At 44.0% G+C, this 26756-nt stretch overlaps 1 protein-coding gene across 6 annotated transcripts in view; it reads left to right on the top strand.

Annotated features, from left to right (window-relative positions):
* Positions 1-285: 285 nt before the first annotated feature.
* The window catches only part of pak5 (p21 protein (Cdc42/Rac)-activated kinase 5), a 150676-nt gene continuing 124205 nt past the window's right edge, over positions 286-26756 (top strand). For 2 of the 6 annotated variants that reach the window (XM_078405631.1, XM_078405639.1), the window contains exon 1: positions 2764-2897. The gene's annotated coding sequence lies outside the window, so the exon portion shown is untranslated. Of the gene's footprint in view, positions 388-2763; positions 2898-12968; positions 13132-26756 lie in introns of those variants that run through there. The other 4 variants (XM_078405633.1, XM_078405632.1, XM_078405635.1 and 1 more) reach the window with 4 other exon arrangements.

Raw genomic sequence — 26756 nt, 5'->3', positions numbered from 1 at the left:
CCCGCACTCAGTCAGCGCGCACACTCCCCGGGCTCCGGGGCTCAGTCAGCGCGCGCTCCCCGGGCCCCGCACTCAGTCAGCGCGCGCTCCCCGGGCCCCGCACTCAGTCAGCGCGCGCTCCCCGGGCTCCGGGGCTCAGTCAGCGCGCGCTCCCCGGGCCCCGCACTCAGTCAGCGCGCGCTCCCCGGGCCCCGCACTCAGTCAGCGCGCACACTCCCCGCTCCCCCCGGGCCCGGGATCACAGCCCGCTCTCCCCGCCCGTCCGCCCGCCCCCCCCCTACACACACACACACACACACACAGAGTAAGATGGCGCAGGCGGGATAACGGGAACGGTGCCGTCCGCCCGCCCGGCCGGCAGGCAGCGGGGAACAGCAGCGGCCTCAGGTATACACTCACACACATACACTCACATACACACACTCACATACACTCACACACTCACACACATACACTCACATACACACACACACACTTACATACACTCACTCACATATACACACTCACATACACACACTCATATACACACAAACACACACACTTACATACACTCACAAACACACACACACACACTTACATACACTCACTCACATACACTCACTCACATACACTCACTCACACACACTCACATACACACACTCACAAACACACACACACACACTTACATACACACACTCACATACACACACACTCACAAACACACTTACATACACTCACTCACATACACTCACATACACACACACACACTCACACATACACACACTCACATACACTCACTAATATACACACTCACAAACACACACACACTTACATACACTCACTCATATACACACACTCACAAACACACACTTACATACACTCACTCACATACACACACTTACATACACTCACTCACATACACACACTCACATACACACACATACACACAAACACACAAACCCCTCACATACACACTCACTCACATACACTCACACACACACACACACCCCTCACATACACACTCACATTCACATACACACAAACACACTCGCAGACACACTCATATAGACACACACACACACCTACACACGCACTCACACAGACTCGTACACACACACATACATACACTCACACACACTCACTCTCACAAACATACACACACACGCTTGCTCAGACACTAATACACACTCATACACTTACGCACACTCACTCACACACACATCCGGGGCAGGGGGAAAGAGTAATAAGAGGAAGGGATGTTGGGGGGGGGGAAAGAATGAGGAAGAGAAAAGGGTGAGAGAGGGAGGAAGGAGGAACAGAATGAAAGGGATGGAGGGAGAGAGGACGAGGGGGAAGGAGGAAGGGAATGAAGGCGGGACAGATGGAGCGAGAGACGTAGAGGGGGAAGGAGGGGAGGGAATGAATGAGGGGCAAGGAGGAAATGAATGAGGGAGGGAGGGATGGTGGGAGAAAGGAAGAGGGAGAAGGAGGGAGGGAATGAAGGAGAGAGGAAGGAGAGAGGGAATGAATGAGGGGGAAGGAGGGAGGGAATGAGTGAGGGAGTGGAAGAAGAGGGGGAAGGAATGAATGAGGGAGGGAGGGGAAGGGTGGAGGGAGAGAGGAAGAGGGAAGGAGTGGGAATAGACAAGTGCAGGAGTAGGCCATTCGGCCCTTCGAGCCAGCACCGCCATTCAATGTAATCATGGCTGATCATTCTCAATCAGTACCCCGTTCCTGCCTTCTCCCCATACCCCCTGACTCCGCTATCCTTAAGAGCTCTATCTATCCCTCTCTGAATGAGGGAGGGAGCGAGAAGGAAGGGAAAGAGGAAGAGGGGGAAGGAGGGAGGGAGCGGAAGGATGGAGGGAGAGGGGAAGAGGGAAGGAGAGAGGGAATGAATGAGGGAGGGGGAAGGATGGAGGGAGAGAGGAAGAGGGGGAAGGAGAGAGGGATGAGAGAGAATGGGGAGGTAGGGATGAAGGGAATGGAGGGAGAGAGAGAGAATGAGGGGGAAAGTGGGTGGGATGGAATGGGATGAAGGAAAAGGAGGGAGATAGGGAGGGGAAGGATGGAGAGAGATGGCAAGAGGGAGAGAGAAGGAGCGAGGGGGAGAGAGGAAGGGAGAGAGTGATGAAGATGATGGGGAAGGAGGGAGAGAGAATGAAGGGGAGGAGAGAGAATGGGGGAGAATGGTGAAATGTGGGATGGAATGGGGGGAGAAAGGGAGGCAGGGATGAAGGGAACGGAGGGAGAGAGAATGAGGGGGGAGGAGTGAGGGACGAGAGAGATGGAGGGAGGGAATGGAGAGCGAAAATAAGCGGGGAGAGGGATGGGAGGGAGAGAGGGAATGAGGAAGGGAGAGGGAATGAGGGAGAGGAAGAGAGAAGGGTAGAGGATGAGAGAGAATGTGAGGGAGAGAGGGATGGGGAAGAGAGAATGAGGGAGGGAATGAGAGAGGAAGGGTGGAATGAAGGAGAGTGAAGGAATGAGGGAGAGAGCAAGGAGGAAGGAAGGGGGAGAGAGTGGAAGGGGAGAATGGTGAGGGGGAGGGAGAGTGAAGGAGAGGGGGAGGGAAGGAGAGCGGGAGAGGGGGAGGGAATGAGGGAGAGGGTGTGCAAGTGGGAGGATGAATGGGGGAGAGACAGAAACGAGAGCCCGCCTCTAACAGGAGCTTTGCACCAAACATGGTGTGTGTGTGGGAGGGAGGGAGAGAGAGCGAGAAAAATTAACTCCCCGACCACCGTGAGCAGACAAAGAGCGTGGGATGGATTAGTCCACTTTGCACCGTGTGTATGTGAGGCTGGGGGTTTATTTGCTGTGCCCAGGGGTTGTCAATGTACCTGCGTCCACCCTGGAGAAAAACAGGTGTACTCCCATCTGACAGCTGCTGTGGGCTTTGCAAACCCTTCTTCAAAGCCGTGAGTCGTATTGCTGGTGTCATGAAATATCATTGTTCCTTAATGCAAGTCGCTTTAAAATATGGAATTTCAATACGCTCTGTTTTTGCTATTTTTCAGTTTGATCGCAGTAACCCTTTCTGATCAGGTCTGAATTGTATTGAAATAGGCTTTGTGCAATGATGGTTTTATATACAGTTTGCATGTCACATAGTACACTATAATTTATTTAATTTGAGAGCTTGAAGTAAGGGAAAGTTTTTTTTTGCTGGAAATTAAACAGTGCTGTCTGAAACAGTCTTCTGAATCAAGAAAAGACCGTGTTGAAAATGTATTGAAAATAAAAACAAAATTGCAGTTTACTGGAAATCTGAAGTAAAATGAAAATAAATTTGATCAGGTACAGAGGGATATGGACCAAACGCGGGCAGGTGGGGCTAGAGTAGATGGGGAATCTTAGTTGGCATGTGAGAGTTGGGCTAAAGGGCCTGTTCTGTGCAGTCTGACTCTTAAGGGGTAGGCCATTTAGGACTGAGATGAGGAAAAATGTCTTCACCCAGAGAGTTGTGAATCTGTGGAATTCTCTGCCACAGAAGGCAGTGGAGGCCAATTCACTGAATGTTTTCAAGAGAGAGTTAGATTCAGCTCTTAGGGTTAAAGGAATTAAGGGGATTATGGGGAAAAGCAGGAACGGGGTACTGATTTTAGATGATCAGCCATGATCATATTGAATGACGGTGCTGGCTCGAAGAGCCGAATGGCCTACTCCTGCACTTATTTTTCTATGTTTCTAAAAGCAGAAATTTTGAAAACGCTCAGCTGGTCAGGCAGCTTCTACAGAAAGGGAAAAGGAGTTAACATTTCAGATGAAGACAAAAGTCAAGAGTGTTTTATTGTCATGTGTCCCAGAGGAAAACAATGAAATTCTTACTTACAGCAGCACAACAGAATATGTAAACATAGTGCATGGTAAACAATATAATAAACGAGAATTACTCCACCGATACTGCCTGATCTCCTGAGTTTCTGGCATTTTCTGCAGGGTAGTAGTGATAATTTATAAACAAGAATGATTGCATTTTGTAAATAGGTGCTGGATAATTCTTGTAACTTGCAAAATCTTTGCGTAGATTGCTTTGTTTCCCTTTCTTTCTGCCTGTTTTGCTCTGGCCCTAGTCAAGGCAAGGACAATTTCTGTGAATTTGTTCCTGTCATCTCTCGTTAATGCCATTGCTGAACATTCATCAGAATGATTTCAGATGATTATTTTATTGAAAGCTTTGGGCAAAGCAGAATGGCAGCAAGCGGCATGTGTTTACAATTAGACAAATTCACTTGTTAATTACTGTTTGTGTTTGAGACATTCGTTGTACACATTCAATTTTGAGCAGCATTAAAAACGGGTTAGAATTTCAAGTAGGAAATCCAGAGTGTTATAGTTCAGCTCTGACTAGACATACTTGAAAATAACTATGGATATTCACAGGACTGGAAGTATAAGGTCCCCTCCCAATGGTTTCCAGAGAGTATTTTGCGGGCTCAGTTTATTTGTACGAGGAACAGCAGTGGTGTGTGTTGCAGCTGACACCAACCTATGTGTCGCTTGAATACATTATCATGTGGCTTGTGACTGGTGTGGGTCGCATCTGTAAACGCTGTGCTCATTGTTCCATCGGCCGATTTAAATTTCCATGAATATGTGCTATCTACCCTTGTGCTACGATCTGCTTGAAGTCTGAAGAAAGGTCTCGACCCGAAACGTCACCCATTCCTTCTCTCCAGAGATGCTGCCTGTTCCGCTGAGTTACTCCAGCATTTTGTGTCCATCGTCGACCTGTTTAAAAGGTCTGAAGAAGGGTCCCGACCCGAAACATCGCCTTTCCATTCCTTCCACCGATGCTGCCAGACACACTGAGTTTATCCAGAACTTTGTGTTTATTGACCTTTTAAAATGACCTATTCTCGCCAGGTATGTAAGAAAGTCAAGGAGAAAGGACACTATTATCTGACCTGCAAATGACAAATAAATGATATTTTATGGAAGTAATAAAGGGGAATAAAGGGTAGATAGTCAGAACCTTTTTCCCAGGGCTAAGTTTAAAGATGAGCGGAGTTCTTTTTTACATAGAGAGTGGTGCGTGCCTGGAACACACTGCCAGGGGTGGTGGTGGAAGCAGAAACGATAGTGGCATTTAAGAGGCTTTTGGATAGGCATGTGGGTATGGAGGGATGTGGATCATGTGCAGGCAGAGGAGATCAGTTTATCTTGGTGTCATGTTCAGCCCAGACATCATGGATGTCCTGTATTGTACATCATTAGTTGTTCATAAATAAGTGAAATAACATTGTTATGTGCTATTATTATTATAGACAATAGACAATAGGTCAGGCAGCATCTTGGTGAGAAAGAATGGGTGACGCTTCGGGTCGAGACCCTTCTTCAGACTGATCTCGTTTCGGCTCGAGACCCTTCTTCAGACTGTGATAATAATAATAATAATAATGCATTTTATTTATATAGCGCTTTTCATATACTCAAAGACGCTTTACAGAGATTTAGAGAACATAGGGAAATGAATAAATAGATAAATAAGTAAATAAGTAAACGAACAGAGAAAGGAGACAGAAGGTGAGGTGACCTTCAGTGGTTGAAGGCAGTATTGAACAGGTGAGACTTCAGCGATGTTTTGAATGTGGTGAGTGTGGAGGAGTCTCTAACGGTTTGGGGTAGTGAGTTCCATAGGGTGGGAGCAGCGATGGAGAAAGCCCTGTCCCCCCAGGATCTGAGTTTGGTCCGGATGTGGGGGGATAGGAGATGTGCAGCAGCAGAGCGGAGGGTGCAGGTGGGAGTGTGCCTGTGGAGGAGGTCGGTTAGGTAGGATGGGGCCAGGTTATGGAGGGCTTTGTAGGTTATGAGGAGAATTTTGTACTGGATTCTCTGGAGGATGGGGAGCCAGTGGAGTTTGTAAAGGACGGGGGTGATATGGTCACGGATCGGGGTGTGGGTGAGTAGACGGGCAGCGGAGTTTTGAATGTATTGAAGTTTACTGATGATTTTTGAGGGTGCGCCATAGAGGAGGCTGTTGCAGTAGTCCAGACGGGTGGTGATGAAGGCGTGGATGAGGGTTTCTGCAGCTGTGGAGGAGAGGGATGGACGGAGACGGGCAATGTTTTTGAGGTGGAAGAAGGCTGTCTTTGTGATGTGTTTGATGTGTTTGTCGAAGGAGAGGGTTTGATCAAAGAAGGAGAGGGTTTGATCAAAGAGGAGAGGGTTTGATCAAAGATCAAATGTGATGTGCATTTAAACAGTGGCCTCCTAGGTCCCAAGTCACATTACAAAATTTACCATGTTCCCGCTGCACCTTGTATCTTCTGCAATGTCTGTCCTCTTCATCAAGGGATGTGGTCTTCGCAGGTTGTGCCAGCATTTAACTTCCTATTCCCAGCTGTTATCAGGCAACTGAATCATCCTACCACAACCAGAGAGCAGTGCTGAACTACTATCTACCTCATTGGTGACCCTTGGACTATTCTTGATCGGACTTTGCTGGCTTAACCTTGCACGAAACGTTGTTCCCTTATCATGTATCTGTACCCTGTAATGGTTCGATTGTAATCATTGTATTGCTTTCTGCTGACTGGATAGCATGCAGCAAAAGCTTTGCACTGTACCTCGGTGCATGTGACACTAAACTAAACTGAACTTATAGAGGTATAGAAGATCATGAGAGGAATAGATAGTTGCCCTTGAGAAGGTGGTAATTAGTTGTTTTCATGAACCACTGCGGTCCTTGAGGTGCTGGTACCTGCAGTACCTGCAATCATGTAAGCCCGAAGCTCTGTAATTCTTTCCCTTCGTTTCTCCATCTTTTCACCCAAATGGCGTTCCTTTAAAACGATCCATTGTCAAAGTGTTTGTGTAGAGGAAACAGCTATGCGCCTAACTTCATGAGTTGAAGTCCATTTGTGAAAGAGATAATTGATGGCTGAAAGCTTCAGTATTAGATTTTATTTTCTCGTAAAGATTTGTAGGACTTGGGGCAGCACAGTGGTGCAGTGGTATAGTAGCTGCCTTCTAGTGCCAGAGACATGGGTTCAATCCTGACTACGGATGCTGTCTGTACGCTGTTTGTACATTCTCACTGTGACCTCGTGGATTTTCCTCGGGTGCTCCGGCTTCCTCCCACACTCCAAAGATGTACAGGTTTGTAGGTTAATTGTCTTCGGTAAAGACTGTAAATGGTCCCTAGTATGTAGATTAGTGCTAATGTGCGGGGATCACTGGTCATCGCGGACTCGGTGGGCCGAAGGGCCTGTTTCCGTGCTGTGTCTCTAAACTGAACTAGACTAAATTGTAAAGTGACTCAGCAAGAGTGGACTGGTCTCAGCTGAGTGGAAATTAATCAGCCTCAGAGCAATAGGAGGTATTTAAGGAGGTTCAAGGGATTCAGGGTGGTTATCATATCATATCATATCATATATATACAGCCGGAAACAGGCCTTTTCGGCCCACCAAGTCCGTGCCGCCCAGCGATCCCCGTACATTAACACTATCCTACACCCACTAGGGACAATTTTTACAATTTATGCTCCTGCAATGAAGAGAGAACTGCCAGACTTGGAGCCCTTGGATGAAAAGATGCATAAAGACAAAAAAAAACCTATATGGAACACTTAGAGCTTAATGCAACAGAAAATGTAAAACTATAAGAACAAAACTGGTGGGGAAAACCTTTCAAAAAAGTTGTTTTATTGCTACATAAAGAGTAAGAAAATAACTGAGAGAATTAACTATTGGGGACCAAAAAGGTAATCTGCATGTGGAGGTATAGAATGTGATTCAAGTTCTTGATAATTTTCTTTTTTTGGGAGATTTTTCAGAAAAATGTTGAATGATAGTGATGTTGCTTCTTCTCCCATGCTGGAATATTAAGCTTACAATTCTTACACGTAAAGACCACTGAATTGCCTTTATAGTGCAGTGGTCTGACCCATCTAATGTTGGTCTGGTTTGTTTTCTATAGGTTTTTAGCTCAGTTTACTTTAGAGATACAGCGCGGAAACAGGCCCTTCAGCCCACCGAGTCCATGCCGACCAGTGACCCTCATACACCAGCACTATCCTACACATTAGCGATTTTTAATTTTTTTTTTTACCAAGGCCATTTAATTTACAAACCTGTAGGTCTTTGGAGTGTGGGAGGAAACCGGGGCACCTGGGGAAATCCTATGCGGTCACAAGGAGAACATACAAACTCCGTACAGACTGCACCGATAGTCAGGATCGAACCCGGGTCTCTGGCGCTGTAAGGCAGCAGCTCTACCCACTGCACCACCGTGCATGCAGCAGGCTTGACTAGAGTAGCCTGTCAGTCTTTGTTTCTACAATGATGTATTTTATACGTATTTCTTTCTCTATGCCTTCTATTGTGCATCATAGGCTTTCTTTGAAGTGTTAATTTTTTGGAGTATGTTTCAAAAAATCTCAAAATAGTCCTTCAACCTCTTTGTAAGCTCGTATAGCAGTCACTTTTATCTATTCCGTAACATCGATTTTATTTTTGAAAGAAATCTCTTCTCAATATTTGATGGGAATAATTTCCAGTATTCCTCGCATATTATATAAACATTTTGAAAATTACCTTTTAACTGTTCCTCGGCTTGTTGCTAGGTTCTGTTTAACTCCATGCAAATATTTATTTTTTATTCATATGTAAGTAAATTCAAGAAGTAAACTTCAAAATGGCGTGATAAACTGTTAAATATTTGTAGTTGATTTAAGGTCTTTGGTTTTCTGTTTATTTGGAATAAAATCAATCTCTAAGTACCAATAACGTTTGCATCATTTGTTAATGTAATTTAATGAAAAAGCAAAAATCCAATGTGTCACAAACATGTTTTGGTTACTTGCACTCGGTTAAATTGGATATAAATCATTCCATTCAAATTACTATAACTGTCAAATTAAGAAACGTTCCCGTATACATTTAAGCAAATTATAACATTATACCTAGAGCCTGAATGCAATAAAGATTGTGTTGGGTATTGTGCATTAAAGATTCTGCAATGGCAGCCTGGGTATCATGAATATGTACACAACTTCAATGAGGATTGATCTAGTGACTGACTTGATTCATAACAATGAGCAAAATTTTATGATGGTTGATTTTTAACAGATGATTATGCCCTCAGATTAATGATGGGAAAAATTGACAGTGCGTCCATTAACATCCTCAATAATCATTGCTGAAATGTGGACACAAAGTGCTGGAGAAACTCAGCAGGACAGGCAGCATCTCTGGGGAGAAGGAATGGATGACGTTTCGGGTTGAGACTCTTCAAACAAGGAGGCTTACATCCTCCACCATAGTTCTCCGACTAATTTCACTGTCCTTCGGATTAATTTTACTGATTGTATGCCTCCTTGTCACCTTCCCCACAGCTAACAATGAACCATTCTACATTTCCTTACCATCGTCTGCTTTGATCTGTCGTTTTCACACCTTACCCTTCGATATCTCTAGATTCCCTCTCCCCTGACCCTCGGTCTGAAGAAGGGTCTCAACCCAAACCATCATCCATTCCTTCTCTCCAGTGATGCTGCCTGTCCCGCTGAGTTACTCCAGCATTTTGTGTATCTTCATTGTAAACCAACATCTACAGTTACTTCCTACACATTACTGAAAAGTGTATGTATTTAAATGGTTATGAAGATAGCAGAAGAGTTATTCACCCAGTGAATACCAAAAGCCTTACTAAGTGAGGATTGCATCACATTTTTCCAGTCTAAATGTTTGCCTCACTGGAAGGACTATTAGGTGTTGTCAATCTCTCCTTACCCTGAGAAGGTGCTAGTCCTTTTTGAACTGCTAAGGCAACACAAACAGATAGATTAGTAAAAAAAGGCATATGGTGTGCTTGCCTTCATCAGACGGGGCATTGAAATTAAGGGTCAGGAAGCAATGTTGCAGCTTTATAGGACTTTATAGGCTGTGTTTAGAGCATAGTATGCTGTTCTACTTGCCCCCTTGAAGGATGTGGAGGCGTCGGAGAGGTTGCAGAAGAGGTTTATCAGAATGCTGCTCGGATTAGAGGTTATTCCTTAAAAGGAGAGATTGGGAAAACTAGGATTGTTTTCTCTGGAGCTTTAGAGGCAGAGGGGCGAGCTGATAGAAGTTTATAACGTTATCAGAAGCAATGCATGGGTAGTCAGTTGAAAGGGTTAAATGCTTTTGGGTTTTTTTTGCTCCTTTAGCAGGCTTTCTCTAGTGGGAAGGTGCTAACTGACTACAGCTTATTGGGACCAGGACTAATGCCTTTAGGAATGTGTCTTCCCTGTTCTTCACTTGATGTACCTGGCGCCATTAGGCCCCCAATAGCAGGGCCCCACAACCTTTCCAGCCTATTTGTTAACTACAGACTATTCGCAAGCCAGGCTCTCAATACAACTTAGCACGCATCTTTTTCTGTATCAGTAAGTATCTGCAGGATTGTTTGTCGTTCAAAATACAAAACATAACTTTGCACTTTAGTTTTGAAAACAATGTGAAAATATAAACTTAAAATAATGCTTTATTTTACTTTTAAAAAAAAAAGAGTTGGGATTGATTTTGAGCACTTTCTGCATGTTCTAATATCAATTCCAACACCTAGAGCAAAGTAGGAGGACCTTTGGGTTCTGTTCATGGTTCACAATTCTCTTCAAAATGAAATTTGTGCAACAAATGCATCTTTGGAAAATAAATAATGCCACACAGCAAAAAATGAAGCAAAGAATTATGTTCAAAACGTGTTGGAAATAAAATGATATGATATCAGACTTGAATAATACCAAGACAACCATTTCTGCTCGCAGCCTAGACCATCACACAAACCAACCTTCCTTCCATTGACTCCATTTATACCTCACGCTGCCTCGGCAAGGCCAGCAGCATAATCAAGGATGAGTCTTACCCTGGCCACTCCCTCTTCTCCCCTCTCCCATCGGGAAAGAGGTACAGAAGTGTGAAAACCCACACCTCCAGATTCAGGGACAATTTCTTCCCAGCTATTATCAGGCAATTGAACCATCCTACCACACCCAGATAGTCCTACTTTCAGACTATCTTTGATTAGACTTTACTGTCTTTACACAAAACACTACACTGCGAATGGCTCGATTGTAATCATGTTTTGTCTTTCCGCCAGCTGGTTAACACGCAACAAAAGATTTTCACTGAGCCTCGGTACAGGTGACAGTAAACTAAACTGAACTGATATAAAACAGCAAACAGTTCACTGAGACTGATCTGAAGGTCTGGCATTTGTTTGGCATCTTCTTACTCTCTATGCATCGTTTATTGTCCTGAATGTAATTGAACGATATTAATATTCCTTTAGCCATCGTGATTTTTAAGTAAAGCATGCCAATAACATGAAAAAAATGTTATTGTAATTTAACAAGCTTCAAGCACGCCCTAGCTTTTAAACAAATATTTTTTAGTGTTATATATGATTAGTAGATTTGCATAACTCCATTAACGAAAGGGAGCTTTACCTTGGTCAGCTGTTGAATGAACCCAGAAGGAAAACCTCCTTAATTACTTTGGCCAATACAATTAAATGCTGAAAAACGACAGCTGCCTTCTAAAATAATGGTAATTCCTCCTTAATTATAATTGCAAATTTGCTGCAAGGTCAATGTCGCATGGAGCAAGTCATTTTCGTTCTTGTTTGTGTCAAACTCATTGAAAGTACTTTTCTGTACAGCTGAAGATACAGCACATTTCCTGCACATATAATCCTTGAGAACACTCTCTGACGTTGGGCACTGCAGTACACCTATTTATCACTTCTGAAGTGTCTGAGACTGCCCAGACCTTTATAAAAGTCAGTGTACTTAAGTGACTATGCAGCCCAGTGGCGCAGCGATCGAGTTGCTGCCTGGCAGCGCCAGAAACCCAGGTTCGATCCTGACTACGGGTGCTGTCTGTACAGAGTTTTGGAGCTCTCCTCCCATGCCCAAAAGATGTGCAGTTTGGCCACTGGTGTATGGGTGAGTGGCAGAATCTGGAGATAGCATAGAAACATAGAAAATAGTTGCAGGAGGAAGCCATTTGGTCCTTCGAGACAGCATCGCCATTCAATATGATCATGGCTGATCATCCACAATCAGTAGCCTGTGCCTGCCTTCTCCCCATGTTCCTTGATTCCGCTAGCTCCTAGAGCCCTATCTAACTCTCTTTTAAATTCATCCAGTGAATTGGCCTCAACTGCCTTCTGTGGTAGAGAACTCCACAAATTCACAACTCTCTGGTTACGTTTCATCCTTCTAAATTCCAGTGAATACAAGCCCAGTCTTTCCAATCTTACCTCATATAACAGTCCCGCCATCCCGGGATTTAACCTCGTGAACCCATGCTGCACTGCCTCAATAGCAAGGATGTTCTTCCGCAAATTAGGAGACCAAAACTGCACACAATACTCCAGATGTGGTCTCACCAGGGCCCTGTACAACTGCAGAAGGACCTCTTTACTCCAATACTCAAATCCTCTCGTTATGATGGCCAACCTGTCATTAGCTTTCTTCACTGCCTGCTGTACCTACATGTTTACTTTCAGTGACTGGTGTACAAGGACAATAGCTGGTGGGAATGTGGGGAGAATAAAATGGGGTTAGAGTAAGTGGGCGTTTGACAGTCAACCCAGACTAATTTCCTTGCTGCGTGGCTCCATCGCTACCACTGATTCTTCAGGATTATTCGCAGTATTTTAATTTTCCTTTACAACATCTGGAATATATCTGCTAATGAGGAACATTAATGTTGATCTGTTGTTATTTGGTTACTTTAAGCATCAACGGATGCAAGCAGATCGGGAATAAAGAGTCATGTTCGAAAGAGTTTAATGAGTTGTGAACTCTGTCAGCATTCACTTCCGTCTGCCATGATGAAAAGCCGGAATTTGAGCATCGCACAGTGTTTGAGCACAGTGCATCATTGCGCAGTATAATAATGCCATCTGATGATTGTGTCTGCTCTCAGGTACAATAATAGCTGGAAGTAGAATTCCAGATAGCATTAAATATCTGAAATGTTTTCCCTTAACTCTGCAGCGGCACGGTGGCGCAGCGGTAGAGTTGATGCATTACGGCGCCGGAGACCCGGGTTCGATCCCGACTACGGGCGCTGTGTGTACGGAGTTTGTACGTTCTCACCGTGACCGCGAGGGTTTTCTCCGAGATCTTCGGATTCCTCCCACAAGCCAAAGGCGTACAGGTTTGTAGGTTAATTGGCTTGGTACAAATGTAAATTGTCCCTAGTGTGTGTCGGATAGTGTTAATATGCGGGGATCGCTGGTCGGTGCGGACTGGGTGGGCTGAAGGGCCCGTTTCCACACTGTCTCTAAACATTGTTAACCTCTTGGTAATGCACAGTTGATGTGCAACATCCTATATTCCCTTTTGGCATTGCTGCTTCCCAGACTTTATATTGAACTTTATATTGAACTCTATGACTTTGGATAACACGCTTTCTTCTCCCCATTCAGTGCAGCCTGACCTGCTAGGCATGTTAGAAGAAGGGTTACAATCCAAAATGTCACCTCTTTCCCGCCAATGCGTAGCCACCTTAAGATGGTACGTGTGTAGGAAGGAACTGCAGATGCTGGTTTAAACCGAAGATAGACACAGAAAGCTGGAGTAACTCAGCATCTCTGGAGAAAAGGAATAGGTAACATTTCGGGTCGAGACTGGGAGACTGAGAGGACAAAGGGAAACGAAAGATCTAGACGGTGGTGTAGAGAGATATAGAACAAATGAATGAAAGATTTGCAAAAAAGTATGGCATAGGTATTACACAAACTGTCTGACGTACTTGACAAAGCAAGGGGGTCCAATACAGTTAGAGACTAACCTCGTCTGCATGGAAGTAATGACATACAAAAAGATGGGAGAGATTGAGTAGGCTGGGACTCTATTCCTTGGAGTGCAGAAGGATGAGGGATGATCTTATAGAGGTGTACAAAATCATGAGAGGAATAGATCGGGTAGATGCACAGAGTCTCTTGCCCAGAGTAGATGAATTGTGGAACAGAGGACATAGTTTAAGGTGTAAGAGAAAAGATTTAATAGGTAGTATAAGAAAATAACTGCAGATGCTGGTACAAATCGAAGGTATTTATTCACAAAATGCTGGAGTAACTCAGCAGGTCAGGCAGCATCTCGGGAGAGAAGGAATGGGCGACGTTTCGGGTCGAGACCCTTCTTCAGACGTATTTAATAGGAATCTAAGGGGTAACTTTTTCACACAATGGGTGGTGGGTGTATGGGACAATCTGCAGAGGAGGTAGTTGAGGGAAGGACTATCCCAACGTTTAAGAAGTTATACAGGTACATGGATAGGGCAGGTTTGGAGGGATATGGGCCAAACGCAGGCAAGAGGGACTAGTTTAGCTGGGACATGTTGGACGGTGTGGGCAAGTTGAGCCGAAGGACATGTTTCCATGCTCTAAGACTCTCGATGTGCAGGCCCATCAGCATGCTTGCACTCTTTCACGGACAGTGCACGTGCAAACATAAACACTCTCACGTATGCACACGATAACCACCTGTAAATCAATCTAACAGATCTTTAACATTGGCACAAGGCAAAGACATCTGTGCAATTATGTGAACAACCCTTCCTGTTGTCTGGACTTACGGCTGGGTGAATTTAATAGTTTCAGTCAGTTTAACTACTGAAAGGTCCTCTGTAGCAATTACAGATGATGATTCAAACAAATGTCATCTGGGATGCATGCGGAGAGGGCAAAGACATTTGTTTGTGCTGTCAAAAGAAAAATTGTAAATCTACCAGTGTAGAGAATGGATGACAAATGGAAATAGAATCTTGAGGATCATCCAAAGTATCTTGTGTACATGACATTATTCCTGCCAAATTCTAACATAACATTACATGGGCGCCATGGTGGCACAGCAGTAGTGTTACTGCTTTCCAGCGCCAGAGCCCCAGGTCCCTGGGTGATTGTCTGTACGGAGTTTGTACGTCCTCCCCGTGACCTGCGTAAGTTTTCCCCGAGATCTTTGGTTTCCTCCCACACTCCAAAGACGTACAGGTTTGTAGTTTAATTAGCTTGGTATAAAATTAAATTGTCCCTAGTGTGTATAGATTGTGTTAATGTGCAGGAATCGCTGGTCAGTGAAGACTCAGTGGGCTGAAGGGCCTGTTTCCGCACTCTATCTCTAAACTAAACTAAATTAAACAGAACTAAACTAAAAGAATGTCAGTTGGAAATAACTAAGCAAAGGATTAACTTGGTGGTGTTTTCCACCAATAGTGCCAAACTGGGTTTATGAACTGTGCGGTGATGTTGGCAACTTTTTGTTGTATTTCCCCCATGATACAGCCTTTGAGCTTGCCCTACTATTTGAGTGTGGAGTCTCACCTAGTGAGCAGCAAAGACGGTGATTCCTTTTGGAGTTGACAGCAGTTGGTTTGGATTGACATTTACAAAGATTTTTGCGCTTTTCAGGGAATGGCTGATGCCTATAGTTTCTCAGGGTAGTGTCCTGCAGACCATAGCAACTTGTTGTATAGAAACATAGAAAATAGGTGCAGGAGGAGGCCATTTGGCCCTTCGAGCCAGCACCGCCATTCATTGTGATCATGGCTGATCATCCACAATCAGTAACCCATGCCTGCCTTCTCCCCATACCCCTTGATTCCGCTAACCGCGAGAGCACTATGAACATGTATGGTACATGTGGGGTACCAATGAGTTTCTGTAGTGTTGACACCATTAGCTCTTTAAAGCTCACAGTACTCGGGAAATCTTTCCAGAGCTTAGTTGTGACTCCCACATGACAGGAGTCTAGGAGGGGAAAATAAGCTGGTATAACTCAGCGGGACAGGCAGCATCTCTGGAGAGAAGAAAGGGGGGACGTTTCAGGTCGACACCCTTCCTCAGACAACCCGAAACATCAACCATTCCTTCTCTCCAGAGATGTTGCCTGTCCCGCTGAGCCACTCCAGCATTTTCTGTCTATCTTTGGTTTAAACCAACATCTGCAGTTCCTTCATACACAAATAAGCTGGCATAGTCAAGTCAAGTTTATTTGTCACATACACATACACGATGTGCAGTGAAATGAAAGTGGTAACGCCTGCGGATTGTGCAAAAAATGAATTACAGTTACAGCATATAAATTAAAGTTAATACAGAGAAGACAAAATTTAGTCCCTGGAGTTATAATAGTTAACAGTCCTGATGGCCTGTGGGAAGAAACTCCGTCTCATCCTCTCCGTTTTCACAGTGACAGCGGAGGCGTTTGCCATGACCGTAGCAGCTGGAACAGTCCGTTGCTGGGGTGACAGGGGCATGTTGTATCGGCAAGAAATTGGCTGGGTTTAATCAATATGTTTGCAGTACGACCACATTGCTAAGAAATATAAGTTGCTTTCTCCCTTGAAGAGCCTGTTCATTGATGGAATCAATAGTGAAGTGACAGCAATCTGTTCCCAGGTAGCATATCTTTGTTCTGGCCAAACAACATCACCATCAGATGTGTGCTTGTTGATGTCCATTGTTTATTTCTCCTGTAGTTCCTGGTGATAAAATTGCTGTACATATTATATTTCTGTTGTTGACTTGGAACCCCTTCATCTCTGGAGCTGCCTCCTGTCCAGAAACCTTTGGATATTTGTCCTGCTCCAATTCCTCATAAGTTCATAAGTCATAGGAGTAAAATTAGGTTATTTAGCTCATCGAGTCTATTCCGCCATTCAATCGTGGCTGATCTATCTTTCCATCTCAACTCCTTTTCCCGCCTTATCCCCATAACGTTTGACACCCTTGCTAATCAAGAACCAGTCAATCTTTGCTTTGAAAATACCCAAAGACTTGGTCTCCAATGTATTTCACTACCTTTAATTACAGTAAACCAGTTTAGGTTATTGTCCATCGTACCAAGGTACAGTGAAAAGCTTTTGTTGCATGCTATCCAATGAGCGGAAAGACAATACATGATTACAATTGAGCCATTTACAGTGTACAGATACATGATAAGGGAATAATTTTTAGTGCAAGGTAAAGCCAGCAAAGTCCAATCAAGAATGGTCCAAGAGTCACCAACAACGTGGATTTGAAATTGTCGATATGGTACATGTGACAATATAAGAACCATTAAACCATTTTAGACGTTCTATGAAGCCTATCCCTTGGGTCAAGATTTTCATGACTTGTCTGAACATCTACTTGTGAACTCAGTTTTAAATGTTGTTAATATTTTAATAATAATAATATATAATAAACATTTATTTTTTATAGCGCTTTTCCAAATGCTCAAAGACACTTTACAAAACAGTCAAGACATAAAAATAAACAAACGAACTGTCCTGACGGAGAAGCAGCGAACAAATAGCGCCAGCGTCCTCTCACGTCAGGGTCCGGCAGTAGACAATAAAGAACACAAGACACACAATTACAATTTTAACACAAACAGCCATCACAGTGATTGCTCCAGGCACACCCTCACTGTGATGGAAGGCAAATAAAAGTCTTATCTCCTCCTCATTCTTCTCCCGTGGTGCCATGAGGCGATCGAGGCTCCCGACTTTTGAAGCCCCCACCGGGCGATGGAAAGTCCCAGGGCCGAGCCGAGCAGGCCGATGAGGGGCCTGCGAGCGGGTCAATCAAACCTCGCGCTTCGGGGCGGTCGAAGCTGCTACGGCTGGAGCTCCCGAAAGCCGGTCGCCAGCCAGGGACCTGCGAACTCCCGATGTTGCGGTCTGCAGGGCCCACGGCCGATGGTAAGTCCAGGCCCTGCGACCAGAGTCTTCAGGGTCAATCCCAGCTGGAGGCCGCCGACTCCACGGTGTTAGGCCGTAGCGCGAACGGAGATACGACACGATAAAGGTCGCATCTCCGTTGAGGAGGAGATTGGAAAAAAAGGTTTTCCCCACCCCCCCACCACCCCCCACATATACAGAGTTAAAAATAAATCAAAAGATACATTTAAACGATAACAATAGACAAAAAAACAAAAATGGAGTCTAATGGAATGTTTTAACATATTAATAGTCCTGTGGAAAAGGAAGTTGGTGTTTTGTTCAGAAACTTTAACTTTACTTCAGAACAAATTACTTCAGAGCAGCGTGCAGTATTTATTTTAATGAGAGAATGCTGCAAATGGAATTGGGGGAATGTGTGTAAGAATCACTAAAAGCTAACACTTTTCACAAGAAAGGTGTTGGAAACCGATATTTCCTGTCACAAAATCCTGTGGATGCTGAACTTGGTTGAAATTATTTCGAGTAACAGATAACAGAAGATATGGGGACATAGCTCAGAGACATGGAAATCTGGAGCTGCTTCTCGTCCAGAAACCTTCACACGTCTGAACCCCGTCATTCCCTCTCCTCCCCTCTCCCATCATGCAAGAGCTATAGAAGTGTGAAAACGCACACCTCCAGATTTCAGTTTAGTTTAGAGATACAGCGTGAAAACAAGCCCTTCGGTCCACCGATTCTGCACAGACCATCGGTCCCTGCACCCTAACACTATCCTGCACATACATAGGAGCAATTTACAATCATACCAAACCAATTAACCTACAAACCTATACGTCTTTGGAGTGTGGGAGGAAACCAGAGATCCCGGAGAAAAAACCCACACAGGTCACAGGGAGAATGTACAAACTCCGTACAGACAGCACCCGTAGTCTGGTGCTGCAACTCCACCGCTGCGCCACCGTGACACCCGATTCAGAGACAGTTTCTTCCCAGTTGTTATCAGGCAACTGAACCATCCTATCAACAACTAGGAGTCTGAAGAAGGGTCTCGACCCGAAACGTCGCCCATTCCTTCTCTCCCGAGATGCTGCCTGACCTGCTGAGTTACTCCAGCATTTTGTGAATAAATACCTTCGATTTGTACCAGCATCTGCAGTTATTTTCTTATATAACAACTAGATAGCGGTCCTCGGGTACTATCTACCTCACCGAACACCCTCAGACTATCTTTATTCGGACTTTACTGGACTTTATCTTGCACTAAACATTATTCCCTTCATCATGTGTCTGTACACCGTGGATGGCTCAATTGTAATCATGTATAGTTTTCTGGTAACTGGTTAGCATGCAACAAAATCTTTTCACTATATCTTGGAACACCTGACAATAAACTAAACGGAATTGAGGGAGAAATGAGCAGCAGTCTAAATGAATGGTGATACAGGTTTGAGAGCCTGAATAGTTTGCTCCTTTTCCTGCTTTCAAGTGTAATCTTTTTGAACAGGCATGGACTGATTAGGACTAGTCAGCATGGCTTTGTGTGTGAGAAATTGTTATCTCACACATCTGATAGTTTTTTTGAAAGAGGTCACCAGGAAGATTGATGAGACCAGGGCAGTGATCATTGCCTATGTTGACTTTAGCAAGACCTTGGATAAAGTCCTGCATGGTAGGTCAGTCGGGAAGACTTGAGCGCATGGAATCCAAGGTGAGATAGCCAATTGAATTCAAAATTGGCTTGGAGGAAGGAGACAAAGGGTGGCTGTGGAGGGTTGTTTTTCGTAATGGAAGCCTGTGACCACTGGAGTAACGCAGGGATTGGTGCTAGGTCCACTGTGATTTGTCACCTACATCAATGATTTGGATGACAATGTAGTTAACATTGTTAGTAAATTTTTAGATGACACCAAAATTGGTAGCATAGTAGTCAGTGAGGAAGGATATCTAAGTTTACAACAGGCTTTAGGTCATTTGGAAAGGTGGGCAAAGAAGGGCAAATGTTTCACTTTGATACGTAAAACCTCGGCAGGACTTGCACAGTAAATGGTAGAGCCCCAGAGAGTGTTGTAAAACACAGAGATCATGGAGGAATGTGTGGTGAAGGCTGCCTTCACTTCATTGGGAAGGGTCGTGAGCACAGAAGTTGGGACATCATGTACAAGCAGTACAAGCAGTTGGGGACACCCTACTTGGAGTACTGGAGGAAAATTATCATCAAGTTGGAAAGGATACTGCAGAGATTCGCATATTTTAGGGAGGAGTTGGCTGGACTGGGACTTTTTCCTTTGAAGCATAGGAGGCTGAGTGAGGAGTGACATTATTGAGGTGTACAAGATCATGAGAGGCATGGCTGAAGTGAATACTCAGTCCTTTTTTCCCCAGAGTAGAGAGTTTTAAAACTAGAGGGAAGAGACTTAAGGAGAGAAGGGAGAAATTTAAGCGGGACAGCTTTTTTCACTTGGAGATTAGTCCATCTTTGACAGAGAAAGGGTCAAAAGCAGATACACTTATGGCTTTTAAAATACATGTAGCTAGATTATGCATTGGAAGGGTTTAGTGGAATATGGGTCAAATAAAGGCAAATTAAACTTGTCCAGTATGCTTTGGTCGGCAAGGACCAGGTGGGATGATGGGTCTGTTTCCATGCTGTACAGCGCCATGACTAACTCTTTTGCATCATTGGAGCTTAGGAACAGCTTGGTGGCGCAGCGGTAGAGTTGCTGCCTTACAGCGCTTACAGCGCCAGAGACCCAAGTTTGATCCTGACTACGGGTGCTGTCTGCACAGAGTTTGTACGTTCTCCCCGTGACCTGTGTGGGTTTTCTCCGAGATCTTCGGTTTCCTCCCACACTCCAAAGACGCCAGGTTAATGGCTTGGTATTATTATAAATTGTCGTGAGTGTGCGTAGGATAGTGTTAATGTGCAGGGATCGCTGGTCGGTGCGGACTCGGTGGGCCGAAGTGCCTGTTTCCACGCTGAATCTCTGAAACTAAAAAACTAAACTAAATCATTGTGTTAATTAAGGTAAGATGTGTCCTAATTAGAAGGATTGTGGAAAAACACGTAACAGGGAATATTGAACTACTCTGTTAACTGAGCAGACAGATGGCTGTGATCAGATGGCTGTGATCAGATGGTTGATCTCAGTGCTTAAATCCATACATGGCACACCTTGTAAGGTCAAGGCACTGCGTGCTTCAAAGACTTCCTCAGAAAGGGTAATTGATTTAATTTGGAATTTGTATCTGATGGCAATGTACTCTACTAATTTTGCTTTTCAGAATTAAAATTGTTTGATATATTTTTCCACATTAATTATCAGTACTTTACTTGATGGAAGTGAAGTTAAAAGATTAGTCGTCTGATGAGAGAGGGCAGTAGAGGGAGAGACTGATGACCTTGAGAATGTCAGAAGTGTTTTTGCACTGGTCTTGTTTGGTATATATTTTTTATGCTGAATGCTGTTTATTTTTGGAAATAATATTTTTTTTAAACTGCTAGAGGAACACAGCAGGTTCAACAGCAATGGTGAGAGAGAAAAAAAAACCAATTGTCAATGTGGTAAATGTTACTCTATTTTAGGAGTATAACAAGGTGATAATGAATCTGCAAGTGTTCATTATTTCTAGTGAAGTATATGAAAATATTCAAGTATGATGTAAGCTGTCTGAGGATATACTATCTCTTAAATTACATACAACATTAAAATCTATGCCATGTTGCAGGTTACAACGTGATCTGGGTGTCTTAGTGCATCAGTCACTGAAAGGAAGCATGCAGGTACAGCAGGCAGTGAAGAAAGCCAATGGAATGTTGGCATTCATAACAAGAGGAGTTGAGTATAGGAGCAAAGAGGTCCTTCTGCAGTTGTACAGGGCCCTAGTGAGACCGCACCTGGAGTACTGTGTGCAGTTTTGGTCTCCAAATTTGAGGAAGGATATTCTTGCTATTGAGGGCGTGCAGCGTAGGTTTACTAGGTTAATTCCCGGAATGGCGGGACTGTCATATGTTGAAAGACTAGGTTTGTATACACTGGAATTTAGAAGGATGAGAGGGGATCTTATCGAAACGTATAAGATTATTAACGGGTTGGACATGTTAGAGGCAGGAAACATGTTCCCTATGTTGGGGGAGTCCAGAACCAGGGGCCACAGTTTAAGAATAAGGGGTAGGCCATTTAGAAGTGAGATGAGGAAAAACTTTTTTAGTCAGAGAGTTGTGAATCTGTGGAATTCTCTGCCTCAGAGGGCAGTGGAGGCCAATTCTCTGAATACATTCAAGAGAGAGCTAGATAGAGCTCTTAAGGATAGCGGAGTCAGGGGGTATGGGGAGAAAGCAGGAACGGGGTACTGATTGAGAATGATCAGCCATGATCACATTGAATGACGGTGCTGGCTCGAAGGGCCGAATGGCCTACTCCTGCACCTATTGTCTATTGTCTATTTATTTACGATTTACTGAAGGAACAGGGATTTGGTCATCATTACAAACAATATTTGCATGCTCTGGTGTTAATAGACTCTCACATGACCAAAGTGTGCCTGACTGCTGTGTGCAATCTATATATTAAAACTCTCATTTGTTTGTTTGTTTGTTTGTTCCTGAACTACAGCCAAAACGGTACACGATAGCACAACAATTTTAGGCCCACCTTACTCACCGTCGTCCCTTTGGTGCTAATGGAAGAAGTTCCATTCAAATCGGTGTTATATTTTTAAAGTTATTCACATTTTAAAGTTTAAATCTATCTCCTAGGGAGGGGGGGGAGAGGGAGGGGGGGAGAGGGAGGGGGGGGAGGAGGGAGGATAAGGGGGGTTTAAGGGGATGGAGTGGGGGGGAGGGGGGGGAGGGAGGGGAGGAGGGACAGGGAGGGCGAGAGGGGAGAGGGGAGGGGGGGGGGGAGAGGGTGCTGCAGGCGAGGTTTGGGCACAACGGATCCACTTGGTCTAGTGTATAATAAAATTCTCCCCAAATAGATAACATTTAATTTAAATTAATTTAGTTTATTATTGTCATGTTTACCGAGGTACAGTGAAAGGCTTTGTGTGCTGTCCAGTCAGCGGAAAGACGACACATGATTACAATCAAGGCGTAACGTCTCTACTTCCTTAGGAGGCTTAGGAAGTTCGCCGTGTCCCCAACAACCCTCACCAACCTCTACAGATGCGCTGGAGAAAACATTTTATCGGGACGCATCGCAGCATGTGTTGGTAACAGCTCCATCCAGGACTGCAAGAAATTACAGAGTTGTGGATACAGTTATGAACCGACCTCCCTTCCAATAACTCATTCCAATAACACCTGGAGTACTGTGTGCAGTTTTAGTCTCCAAATTTGAGGAAGGATATTCTTGCTATTGAGGGCGTGCAGCGTAGGTTTACTAGGTTAATTCCCGGAATGGCGGGACTATCATATGTTGAAAGACTGGAGCGACTAGGCTTGTATACACTGGAATTTAGAAGGATGAGAGGAGATCTTATCGAAACGTATAAGATTATTAAGGGGTTGGACACGTTGGAGGCAGGAAACATGTTCCCAATGTTGGGGGAATCCAGAACAAGGGGCCACAGTTTAAGAATAAGGGGTAGGCCATTTAGAACTGAGATGAGGAAAAACTTTTTCAGTCAGAGAGTTGTGAATCTGTGGAATTCTCTGCCTCAGAAGTGGTGGAGGCCAATTCTCTGAATGCATTCGAGAGAGAGCTGGATAGAGCCCTTAAGGATAGCGGAGTCAGGGGGTATGGGGAGAAGGCAGGAACGGGGTACTGATTGAGAATAATCAGCCATGATCACATTGAATGGCGGTGCTGGCTCGAAGGGCCGAATGGCCTCCTCTTGCACCTATTGTCTATTGTCTATCTATAATTCAGGCTGCCTCAGTAAGGCCACCAGCATAATCAAGGACCGGACTCGCCCCAGTCACTCCCTCTTCTCCCCTCTCCCATCAGGCAAGAGGCTACTGAAGTTTGAAAACTCATACCTCCAAATTCAGGGACAGTTTCTTTCCAACTGTTATCAAGCAACTGAACTGTCATCTCACCGAGTAGAGAGCGGTCCTGACCTCCAATCTACCCCAATGGAGATCTTCGAACTATCTTTAATCATACTTTACTAGTCTTTATCTTGCACCAAACATTATACCCTTAATCCTGTATCTAGAATGATTCTTTGATGGGTATAATATGGGAAAATAGCTTAAATGGGGCATCTAGGTCAGTGTGGACAGGTTAAGCAGAAGCTACTGTTTCTGTACTGAATGATTCTGACTCTAATTCAAGAAATTGGACTGATCCTATTTATATTTATATTAAATTGCCTCCTTTGTTTCTTTGGCAGTCTCAGTTTTTCAATCAAGTGGGCTACACATTGCCTGTTGTTCAAAATATAATGAATAATTGTTTGGACGTGCCTAGTCAACATTGTAAACAATTAGAAAGAACATCAGTATTTGCTGAACTTGACTGTTTCCCTGCCTTAGTGTTGTCAGACAGAGCATGTAATAATTTTGATTGAATTTACGAGAGAGATTAGGAGGGATATGAGGAGGAATCCTCTACGGTAAATTTGTGGAATTCATTGCCACAGAAGGCTGTTGAGGCCAAGTCAATGGATAGTTTTATGGCAGAATTGATTGATTTGAATAACTTTGATGTTATTTGAAATCTCAGTACAGAAAGGTATACTTCCCCTGCCATCACATTGGGCAGCTTTACAACGTTTGAACTTTCCCCACTGTTACCCTTAGTGATTTAATCAACCGTTGAAATTCCTCTCTGTTGCAGCTGCAATAATTCTGATTTACATAATCATTTGAAAGTTTTACCCCAAAGTGGTTTGCTCAAAGCAGAAAACATGGCAACTTGTATTTATACAGCGGCCGCCAATACAGTGGAATGTTCCGGGATTCTTCACGGAAGCATTTCAAAGTAATGGATTGAATTGTGCTTTTTTAAGCCTGTTCTTCTGATTTGCCTTTGTGTGTAATTCCCATGACGGCACTCTACTGCAACTGCATCTGTGGGATTCATTGTATTGGATGCCTCCTCTCCAAGGCCATTGTACAAGATGGATCAGGCCATGAATAACGGCTAGTGGGGGAGTCTAGGACCAGAGGTCATAGCCTCAGAATAAAAGGATGTTCCTTTAGGAGGGAGATGAGGAGGAATCCTCTATGGTAAATTTGTGGAATTCTTTGCCACAGAAGGCTGTGGAGGCCAAGTCAATGGATATTTTTAAGGCAGAGATAGATAGATTCTTGATTAGTACGGGTGTCAGGGGTTATGGGGAGTAGGCAGAAAAATGGGGTTAAGTAGGGAAGATAGATCAGCCATGATTGAATGGCGGATTAGACTTGATGGGCCGAATGGCCTAATTCTTCTCCTATCACTTATGAACGTCTGACTTGGTGTCCAGTGGTTGAATTGGATGCCCCTTCCCTGTGCTGACTCGATAATCTATGGTAGTTCTGTACTATCAACAATATGACCCGAATGATCAGCAACACCATTGAAATGGATTTGAAGAACTTTAAATTATTTTAAAAAATGTAAATGCATTGAACTATCAGAAATTAATTTAAGATAAATAAAAAAGGAAATAAAGGAAAATTTAAAAAAAACCTGATCTGAACTTTTGCATTTAAGTTGTCAGCCTTGCTGACGATAAGTTGTTACTTGTAAGTCAGCATTTATTTTTGGTTTAGTTTCGAGATAAGTGTGGAAACAGGCCCTACGACCCATCGAGTCCGCACCGATCAGCGACCCCCGCACATTAACACTATCCTACACATACTAGGGACAATTGTTTTACATTTATACCAAGTCAATTAACCTCCAGACCTATATGTCTTTGGAGTGTGGGAGGAAACCGAAGATTTCGGAGAAAACCCCACGCAGGTCATGGGGAAACATAGAAACATAGAAAATAGGTGCAGGAGTAGGCCATTCGGCCTTTCGAGCCTGCACCGCCATTCAATATGATCATGGCTGATCATCCAGCTCAGTAACCTGTACCTGCCTTCTCTCCATACCCCCTGATCCCTTTAGCCACAAGGGCCACATCTAACTCCCTCTTAAATATAGCCAATGAACTGGCCTCAACTACCTTCTGTGGCAGAGAATTCCACAGACTCACCACTCTGTGTGAAGAAATGTTTTCTCATCTCGGTCCTAAAAGACTTCCCCCTTATCCTTAAGCTGTGACCCCTGGTTCTGGGAGAATGTACAAACTCCGTACAGCCAAGCAGGTGTAGTCAGGATGGAACCCGGGTCTCTGATGCTGTAACAGAGTAGCTCTACTGCTGCACCACCATGCCACCTATTTATCTGTAGAATATCCGATCCCTAAAATCAATCAATTCCAAACAACCACTAGAACCAGTGGTGAGACCAAATCATCTAACTACCTTATTTTCCTGAAGAATTATGCCATCGGTTTCTCTTCAATAGTGGGAAAGCTATGGTTCTCCTGGAGATTAATTAGTTATCATTTTTGGTGGGTACTGTATAAGAAAAGTCTTAAAAGTCATTCCCTGATAGAACTGAATATCACATTGTAGGAAAGAAAGACACAAAATGCTGGAGTAACTCGGACTGAAATGAAATGTCACCTACCCATTTTCTCCAGAGATGCTGCCTGACCCGCTAAGTTACTCCAGCATTTTGTCCCTATCATTGGTATAAACCAGTATTTGCAGTTCATTTTTAACACATTGTAAGAGACTGGCACACATAGAATGGTATTTACATAAAAGACAGAAATACATTTTCATTGCAATCTATTTTCTTTCTCCAAAACAACTCAGACCTTAAAAAAAGAAAAAGGCAATTTAACTCCACTTTGTGCAATTTTGGGCCCCATATCTGAGGAAGGATGTGCTGGCGCTGGAGAGGGTCCAGAGGAGGTTAACAAGAATGATCCCAGAAATGAGTGGGTTAACAAATGATGAGTGTTTGTCGGCACTGGGTCTGTACTCGCTGGAGTACAGAAAAATGAGGGGGGACCGCATTGAAACTTTCCAAATAGTGAAAGGCTTGGATAGAGTGGATGTGGAGAGGATGTTTCCACCAGGGGAGAGTCAAGTCCAGAGGTCAGAGCCTCATAATTAAAGGACG

This window comes from Rhinoraja longicauda, chromosome 9 (assembly GCF_053455715.1).
Source record: "Rhinoraja longicauda isolate Sanriku21f chromosome 9, sRhiLon1.1, whole genome shotgun sequence".
Lineage (NCBI taxonomy): Eukaryota > Metazoa > Chordata > Chondrichthyes > Rajiformes > Arhynchobatidae > Rhinoraja > Rhinoraja longicauda.
Note: the sequence above shows the minus strand (reverse complement) of the source record. Positions and strands in the feature narration are given on the sequence as shown.